Below are 9,976 nucleotides of genomic sequence, written 5' to 3'. Positions count from 1 at the left end.
ACACTTCACTCCGTTGCACTCGCAACTAAGCACCAAGCGGAAGGTCATCCCTTAGCCCATTCACTATACTATGGCCGCAAAGAACTCTTGGAATGTGGAGGTAGGATAGATCACACTCGAAGAGGGAAAGGGGACGCTCCACTACCTCTTGACTCACCCTCTCAACCTTCTCCAATCTAGCTTTATCTAACTCTCATGGTGTGTCACTCACTCACAAGAGTTGCCAAAAAGAACTCTCAACCCTAGTGTCACTCTATGGGAACATTCATATAATTAAGTCTCAAAGATTGGAACTCACAATAAACATCAATTAATTGAAAGCATAATAAAGAGGTTCAATTAAACGAATACATCGTAGGGTTCACAAATACCCAAGTACCCACTAGGGGTTTAGCTCTCCATGGAGCTAGATACAATCAATGAAATCGAATGTAAAACAAAGCATCCATAGAAAAACCCCCTCATTAGTTATGGCGATGGTCTTGTGGAGAGTCCTCTACTCGTCGCAAGGGTCCCTTTGTCCAGCCTAGGATATACCTCGCCGGATCGGTGCCGACAAAAGCTCTCCCACTAACCTTCTTACAAACGGCGCGTGATGTCAGAGCTGTAGAACCTCTCCAAAGCCCTAGCCAATACCTCTCAAAATCCTAGCCGCCACCCTCTCTCAAGTTCGGCAAAAGATGGAGAAAAGAATGCTAAAATCGGGGCTGAAATCGGCTTTTAAAGGGTTGGAATCGGGAATCCACACGCCGGTGTGGGCGCCCCTATCTATTTTTCACACGCTCGTGTGGAATTTTCACACGTCCGAGTGGATTCTCTGTTTTCCTGTTTTCTTGGCCGGCTGTAAACAGTGCTACTGTAGTATTTTTGCTGCAGTGTTTTTTATAGCACCCTGCTACAGTACCAGCCTGAAATACTCCCAAATCCATACTTTCATCGAGGTAACGCAAACGGGCACACAGTTAGGTCATGGATTGCCTTGCTTCTTTAATAACGGACATGTTGGTAGAGATTTCAATCTATATGCACAAGTCAGAATGCTTGAATGTGACTGCCCTTGTGCCCCTCCAAATAGTTGTGCTAACTCAAGTACGAGGAGGTTGGCACACATTACTGCATCTGGAACCCGACCTATGTCTTCGCGTTTGAACCTTAGCAAGATTTCCTCCAAATTAGTGCATTACGACCCACATTAGCTTCTTTCTCAAATAATTGGCCCCACAACCCTACCTGCTTGAAAGTAACATAAATAGACCCATATTAGCGTTAAAATATGAGAAAAGTAATGCTCAACACAGGGAAAGAACGCTTCACATTCTTATCGCACAAGTACTTATCATCATCATTGACAACTCCATGACCACATCAGTTGCGCTGGAGTGGTTGAAAAGCATGTGTATGCCGTCTTTGATTTGAAAATCAAAATTTATTTATAGACAAAATGTACCTAGTTGGAGTTTGTTACTTTTTTTTAAGGGACCTAAAAATAAATATAAAAATAATAAGCTTTGTCAAGGGCATTTAAGTAATTTCCAAAAAATAAATAAATAAAATAATTTCATAATCATGGTATAGAGAACCCACCGGAACGTTGGAAGCATCTTTAGAAGAAATTTTCTAGGGAACTGCAATATGTGATACTTTTGTTACTGTCACAATGATTATAAATTTTTAAGTGTCTTTATAACAGGATTACAATGGACAAAGACCAGATAGTCTAATGACACTTAAACTTATTATAAAAAATAATAGTGTAACATTCAAAAAAAAATTTAATTCATAATTTATTAGAAACAATAATAGTAATGAGTCATTGATTATAAATACAAGTTTGCAATTCAAACTTCTCGTCCCCGATTGAGGATGTGCTAGTTAAACGATTAATTCTCCATCTAGACGTATACCTCTGATGTATATAGCGCTTGTCGATTTTGTAAAAAAAAATTACAACACACATTTACACTTCCTATCTTTAAAATTAATCCCCAAAAAATATAAATTATTATTCATAATTTGTCAGTTTTCAGTTTTTATTAAATTATCATACTCCTTACTCCTTAATTTACATGCAAAGAAAAGCAACAATTAATATTACTGTATTAGCATGATCTTTTTTATAAAGAACAGAAGGTGGCCTACCCCCAAAGTACACATACAATGGAACAACTTTGCCAAAAAAGGACAAGAAAAGAAAACATTTGAACGAGATGCTGCTGCTTGTGGGGTTGTGTGAGCTGAAACCCTTTTCTTTCCTTTTTTTTATTATTTAAGTTTTTACTTGGCACCCCCTGAAAATTATCAAAATTATTTACCTCATTATATTTTAAATATTACCTGTCATTTCTTGTTTATGTACATTTATCTTCAAGGCCATTTCGGTAACAATTCGATTGTTTTAAAATGGATTATTTATTATTTATAATGTATGTATTGTACACAAATGTGAGATTTTGTAAAACTATGCCATGATTTATTAATTAAAACCACTAATATATTTCTATTTTTCTAGAAGAATAATTTATTTTTTATAATTAAGTTTGAAACAATTTCTAATTGTATCTAAAAGCACATAATACAAAAAGGCTGAAAGGCACAAATTTGGGATTAGGTGGCAACTAATAATTGCATCTTTGATTTTGCATTTTTTCCGGCCCTTCAAAAACAAATAATCTTTTATGGCAGTCATGTTTTGGAGACTCTAATACTTACCATTTTACATGTATCACAATTTTGTTCTTCTTACCCTCTCTAACTTTACAAAGATATCTAATCGTCTGTTGTAGTTAGAGTGTATTTCACTTTTGTTCGTAAAATCCTTACATCTGATCACTATCCTTATATCGATGCCTTGTTTTCACTAATATATTTCAACAGACTAATATATACATTTTTTTTATTTATTATAAAAACCCAAACTTTTTTTTATTATAAATTAAACCCTCAAAAGTTGTTATGGATAAACATACAACAAGTAAATAGGATTAATAGAGAGATGAGAAGTACATGGATGGCCGCCCGATCCGTACTAGCTACATGGCATCGCGGGATTGGTCCGTTTGAAATAAAGGTAACCCATTTGCCGCCTTCCTATAGTAATAGTAAAGTGGGTCCCACCACGTGATGCATAAACAAATTTTTGGACATCCGACAATTTTATTCATTTATGATGCATCTCTCTCACATGAGTATAGTTCAATTGCCGGATATATACATAAAGATAAGTATAAGTAGTATTTTAGTTGTAAATTAACTAGTATAGGTTAGTAGGTACTAATTGTTAAAAATACTAGCCAGAAGCGTACAATACACACCAGGAAATTGTGAATAAATATATGTATATAAATTGCTAGACGACGGTCATTAGTAGATGCAAAAATGGCATTCCCTAACATGTATATGTATTGCAGGAACAGATATGCAAATACTAGCTCCAAGTACAATACAATGTATAGCAAGAAAAAATACGCAAACAAACAACCCTTCTACGACAAGCATCAAGACGTGCGAGGCTTATATACAAGGATTATCACAAAGAAACAACAACCATGTTCCAAGACTAGGTATATTACAGAACAAATTAAATTTGGTGCAAATATCATCAAACCCGGTGATGGTCAGTAAACTATATGAGTCTACCATCACTGGGTACAAAAGAATACCAGTGGGAGAAGTCAGTCATAATGTTGAGATCCTTGTATATAACAGGCATTGTTAAAGTACTGAAATTGCCAGAACAGAATATGATGCTTGTTGATGATAAGTCAACATACATACTACAGGGTGTCGTAGGTGTATTTGTTGTGAAAGACAGGAGACCCCGAGGAACGACGCTTCCAAAATTCGAGGACATATTTGAGGTTAATGATAATTACCAAGCGGATGCATTTATTAAGACTTCGATAAGGTCAAGATACTCAATAATCTGTAAGATGAAGATCATAATCAATGAACCCGGTGCTGTTTACATTGAAGATCTACGACGATATATTAAAATGTCATTGCGGTATCCGCTATGGTCAGTGTTTAGATATGAGACTTAATCCAAAACCGGACAGTACACAAATACATTGAAGAATGCATTACTTCTGTATTGTACCTGGGATGGTGCAGAAACCACATTTGTACAAATCGGAATAAATACAAGGGTTGGTTATATGTAATGATGTATTCACAGTTAATGAAATATCTATTTTGAGTATAGTCGCTGAATAAACCAGCCAAACAAGTACAAAAACAATCCATACAAATACAAGAAGAACAGAATGATTATTTTATTACAATAACAAAATAATTAAATAGCTTGGAAAATACATAAAACCCATAAATAACACCACCATTTTACATATGTTATTTAAATTTGGGCATGCAGCCCACATTAAACCTATATTGGTTTGGACGATAAATTAACTGGCAAATTATCTTGTAACTTCTGTATTGTCTCTGAAATGGATTTCCCAATAAGTAACCCCAACTATGCCGGTTCCATACTTATGTATTGCATCATCACAATTGATTTGAAGATACTTAAGTGGTGCTTTCTCCTAATGTTGCTTTAAAGAAGAAGCAGATGGTGAGCCAAACTTTCGTTTTAGCGTTAGTAATAAATTAATTGACCACTATGCTGTCAACAGATCACACAAAGCTACAACTTGTGTGGCAGATGATGCATTTTACTTCCACACCACCTCATTTCTATTATTCTAGATGACCCAATTTATAACCACCAAGAGCTCTTGTACCTCAACAGAGCTATTAGAGAGAATATGTGCAACCCATTCCTTAAATGAATTGTCATGTGGCCTTGCAGCTTGTACACCTTGTAATAGCCAAACCCATTAGGCAAAAGGATAGTAGAGGAGGGTATGTTCTACTATTTGTTCATGCACCATGCACATTTGATAATCAAGGTTGACCTCCACTATCTTATGGTTCAAGTTACAAGCAGTAGGTATGTAATTCATAGTTGCCCTCCAAAGTAAGTGCTTCATCTTCAGTTGAGCATTGATATTCAAAGGATGACTCTAATAATTCCCCAATCAGTCAACTAGATCAGGGTTTAAGAGTCTATAAGCACTTTTAATAGAGAAAAGACCTTTTCTTGTTGACCCTAAGATAAAGGCATAGCGAGGAGTTTTTTCCAACATCCCTAAGATTTACTAATGCTGTCAACTTTGAAAGATCCCATTGCTTTATATCATCATGTATTAACTTAGAGACTCTCAAATCTTACATGCCCATTAGTTGCCTTCATGGACATATATGGATGTTCATTGAGCAACCATGGGTTAAAGAAGATATGAATGGTGGTGCCATCATCAACTTTCCTAATTACACACATTTTGAATAAGATTTGTTCTACAAGAATGTTGCACCATTGATAAGTGCTTGTGTGATATGAATGCGAAGCATTCTTTCTTTATGTTGAGCATTACTTTTCTCGGGTTTTTACACTAATATGTGTGTTTTTATGTTACTTTTATGCAGGTAGGGTTGTGAGGCCGAGTATGAAGGAAATAGGCCAATGTGGATCACAATGCACCGATTTTGGAGGAAATCTTGCTAAGGTTCAAACGTGAAGACATAGGACGATGTGAGATGCTAGAGTGTGTGCCAACCTCCTCGTATTCGAGTTGGCACACTGACAAGATCCACTTGCGTATATCCCGCAAGTGCACGGGTTTGTCGAAGTAATAATCCCGGATGAGCGGGTATCGAATCCACAGGGAGTAGGGAGTAAAGACTCTTAATTCGATTCTTAGCTATGTTGAATATCAACAATGATAAGTGTGACAATAATTCAATTCTCAACAATTAAAAGCAACAAGTAAGAGAGCAAAAGTAAGGAGGAGGTAAAGCAATCGATAAAGATGGGGTACTCGGATGATGCTTCACCTAGGATAATCGCTTCAAGTGCAAGAACTCTCTATTATGCTTCTGATCAATGCAATGGTGAGTCGTGGAAATCCTTACATACATAGTCCCAAATCTAAGGTTAACTATGCCTAACTCTATTCATGTCCCGGAGGAGAGATTAAATAATCTCTCAACCTCGCACTCGAATAAAGTTGCAATGAGCTCTAGGGATTCCAGATGATAAATCTCTTCCTAATTATAGACCTAACCCTTTGGTCCAGGTGGAAGGTCCCTAACCACAATTAAGCCCTAGATACTAAGATCACCTCAACGCTTCACTCCGTTGCACGCGCAACTAAGCCCTAGTGAAGATTCATCCCTTAGACCATTCACTCTATTATGGCCGCAAAGAACTCAAGGAACGGAGGTAGAATCTATCACGTCCGAGGGGAAAGGGGACGCTCCTGTACCTCTCGACTCACCCTCTCAACCCTCTCCAACCTAGCTTTGTCTAACGCTCGTGGTGTGTCACTCACTCACAAGGTTACCAACAAGAACTCTCAACCCTAGTGTCACTCTAGGGGAAATGTTCATACAATCAAGCATTCAAGGTTGGAACTCACAATAAACATCAATTTATTCAAAGCATAATAAAGAAGTTCAAAGAAACGAATACATCCTAGGGTTCACAATCACCCAAGTACCCACTAGGGGTTTAGCTCTCCTTGGAGGTAATTACAATCAAAGAAATAGAATGTAAAAGCAATGAATCCATAAAGAAACCCCCTCGATGGTCGTGTCGATGGTCTTGTGGAGAGTCCTCTACTCGTCGCAAGGGATCCTTTGTCCGGCCTAGGATACACCTCGCCGGATCGATGCTGACGAAAGCTCTCCCAATAACCTTCTTCCAAATGACGCGAGATGTCGGAGCCGTAGAACCTCTCCAAAACACTAGCCAATACTCCTCAAAACCCTAGCCGAAGCGCTCTCTCAAGTTGGGGAAAAAGATGGAGAAAAAGAATACCAAAAATCGGGGCTGAATCGGCTTTTAAATAGGGTTGGAATCGGGCGACTCCACAGGGCGTGGGATCGGTACACGCACCCATGCGGAATTTCCACACGGCCATGGATAATTTCCACACGCCCGTGTGGATTCTCGCTTTCTCGATTTCTCGGGCGGTCGTGAGCAGGTCTTTGCTACAGATGCTTGCTACATCGTTGCTACGAGTTCTCGGTATAGTCTCCGACCGAATAACTTCCCTAATTCCATATTTTTCATCGGGGTAACGCAAACGGTCACACGTTTACATCATGAATCACTTGCTTCTTCAATGATATACATGTTGGTGGAGCTCTCATTCTTATGTGCATAAATCGGAATGCTCGAGTGTCACTGCCTTTGTGCCCCTCCAAATGGATGTGCTCACTCGAATGCTAGGAGGTTGGCACACACTCTAGCATCTCACACCTGACCTATGTCTTCGTGTTTGAACCTTAGCGAGATTTCCTCCAAAATGGGTGCATTATGATCCACATTGGCCTATTTCCTTCATACTCGGCCTCACAATCCTACCTGCATAAAAGTAACATAAAAACACACATATTAGTGTAAAAACCTGAGAAAAGTAATGCTCAACATAAAGAATGAACACTTCGCATTCATATCGCACAAGCAGTTATCAAACATTCATTTGGAGAGGCACAAAGGCAGTCACACTCGAGCATTCCGACTTATGCACATAGTACTGTTCACAGCCGGCCAAGAAACCAGAGAAACAGAGAACCCACACGGGCGTGTGGAAATTATACACGCCCGTGTGAAAATTCCGCACGGGCGCGTGGAGCATCCACGCCCGTGTAGTCACCCTATTCCAGCCCTATTTAAAGCCGATTCAGCCCCGATTTTGGTATTCTTTTCTCCATATTTTTCCCAACTTGAGAGAGGGCTTCGGCTAGGGTTTCGAGGGGTATTGGCCAAGATTTTGGAGAGGTTCTACGGCTCCGACATCGTCATTCCTTAGGAAGAAGGTTGGTAGGGGAGCTTCCGTCGAGGCGTACCCTATACCGGATGAGGGAATCCTTGGAAGACGAGTAGAGGACTTTCCACAAGACCATCAACACGACTATCGAGGAGGTTTCTTTATGGATTCATTGCTTTTACATTCTATTTCTTTGATTATACTTAGCTCCATGGAGAGCTAAATCCCTAGTGGGTACTCGGGTATTGTGAACCCTAGGATGTATTTGTTTCTTTGAACCTCTTTATTATGCTTTCAACAAATTGATGTTTATTGTGAGTTCCAACCTTGGATGCTTGATTGTATGAATATTTCCCCTAGAGTGACACTAGGGTTGAGAGTTCTTGTTGGTAACCTTGTGAGTGAGTGACACACCACGAGCGTTAGACAAATCTAGGTTGGAGAGGGTGAGTCGAGAGGTACCGGAGCGTCGCCTTTCTCCTCCAGCGTGATAGATTCTACCTCCGTTCCTCCAGTTCTTTGCGGCTATAATAGAGTGAATGGTCTAAGGGATGAACTTCCGCTGGGGCTTAGTTGCGCGTGCAACGGAGTGAAGCGTTGAGGTGATCTTAGTATCTAGGGCTCAATTGTGTTTAGGGACCTTCCTCCTGGACCAAAAGGTTAGGTCTATAAAAAGGAAGAGATTTATCACTTGGAATCCCTAGAGCTCATTATAACTCTATGCGAGTGCGAGGTGTTGAGATTGTTCGATTTCTCCTCCGGGACATGTATAGAGTTAGGCATAGTTGACCTTAGATTTGGGACTATGTAATTAAGGATTTACACGACTCACCATCGCATTGATTAGGAAGCATAATAGAGGGTTCTTGCACTTGAACCAATTATCCTAGGTGGAGCATTATCCGAGTACCCCATCTTTATCGATTGGCTTACCCTCTTCTTTACTTTTGCTCTCTTACTTGTTGCTTTTATTGTTGAGAATTGAATCATTATCATACTCATTATCATTTATCTTTTACATAGCTAAGAATCGAATTAAGTATTTTTATTCCCTACTCTCTGTGGATTCGATACCCGCTCACCCGGGATTATTACTTCGACAAACCCGTGCACTTGCGGGATATACGCTGTCAAGTTTTTGGCGCCGTTGCCGGGGAGCTAGGCGTTTAGAGATACTTTGCACTTTGTTTTCTTAGCTATTTCACCACACTTTCTATTTCACGTCTTCTTATTCTATCATCGTTCTGATTTTCTTTTTCTTTCTTTTTGGTGCAGCTCCAGGTTATAACCCGAGGGAATCCATTAATACTGATTGAAGGAGACCCTGAGCTTGAACGTACACTTAGAAGAAAAGGGAAAGAACCTGTGCAAGAACAGTATAATTCAGCTGATTTGGAAGGAGAGGAATCTGAAAACATGGCAGAACAGAATGAGCAACAGCGAACACTATCTGATTATGTCAGACCTCCAGTGTTGGGGACACAATCAAGTATTGTGCGTCCCCTGATTACAGCTCAGAACTTTGAGCTAAAGCCGGCATTCATCCATATGCTACAGCAGTCCGCACAATTCAACGGTTTAGCCGATGAGGATCCAAATAGTCATATAAAGAACTTTCTCGAGGTGTGCGACATGCTGAAGATAAATGGGGTTACAGATGATGCCATCAAATTGAGAGCCTTCCCATTTTCCTTGAAGGGGAAAGCGAAGCAGTGGCTACACTCATTACCTAGAGCATCAATCACTACATGGGAGGAGATGGTAGAAGCTTTTCTAGCCCGTTATTTTCCTCCCGAAAATCAGCAAAGCTTAGGAATGAGATCTCGTCCTTTGTTCAGTTGGAATTGGAGTCTTTATTCGAGACAAGGGAAAGGTTCAAGGAGCTCCTGAGAAAGTGTCTGCAACACGGATTCCCAGAGTGGATGATTGTTCAAACCTTCTACAATGGTTTGAACCCGATCACAAGGCAACTCTTTGATGCGGCAGCAGGAGATACCTTAGGCTTGGGAGAACCTAGGCCTACTCGGATGACTTTACAATTAGCGGACCGAATGGTGCAACATCCGAGAGGCATCATTGAAGACGTGCTTGTCAAGGTGGACAAGTACATTTTTCCGATTGACTTCGTAGTGCTAGATGTCGAT

The 9,976-nt window shown here is 39.7% G+C and overlaps 1 non-coding gene across 1 annotated transcript; it reads right to left on the bottom strand.

Annotated features, from left to right (window-relative positions):
* Window positions 1–9,637: 9,637 nt before the first annotated feature.
* Window positions 9,638–9,744, bottom strand: LOC120252314. The gene has a single exon (XR_005533855.1). It is a non-coding gene; the product is annotated as a small nucleolar RNA R71 (small nucleolar RNA).
* Between the last annotated feature and the right edge of the window lie 232 nt (window positions 9,745–9,976).

This window comes from Dioscorea cayenensis, chromosome 20 (assembly GCF_009730915.1).
Source record: "Dioscorea cayenensis subsp. rotundata cultivar TDr96_F1 chromosome 20, TDr96_F1_v2_PseudoChromosome.rev07_lg8_w22 25.fasta, whole genome shotgun sequence".
Lineage (NCBI taxonomy): Eukaryota > Viridiplantae > Streptophyta > Magnoliopsida > Dioscoreales > Dioscoreaceae > Dioscorea > Dioscorea cayenensis.
This window is presented reverse-complemented; position numbering and strand designations above follow the sequence as displayed.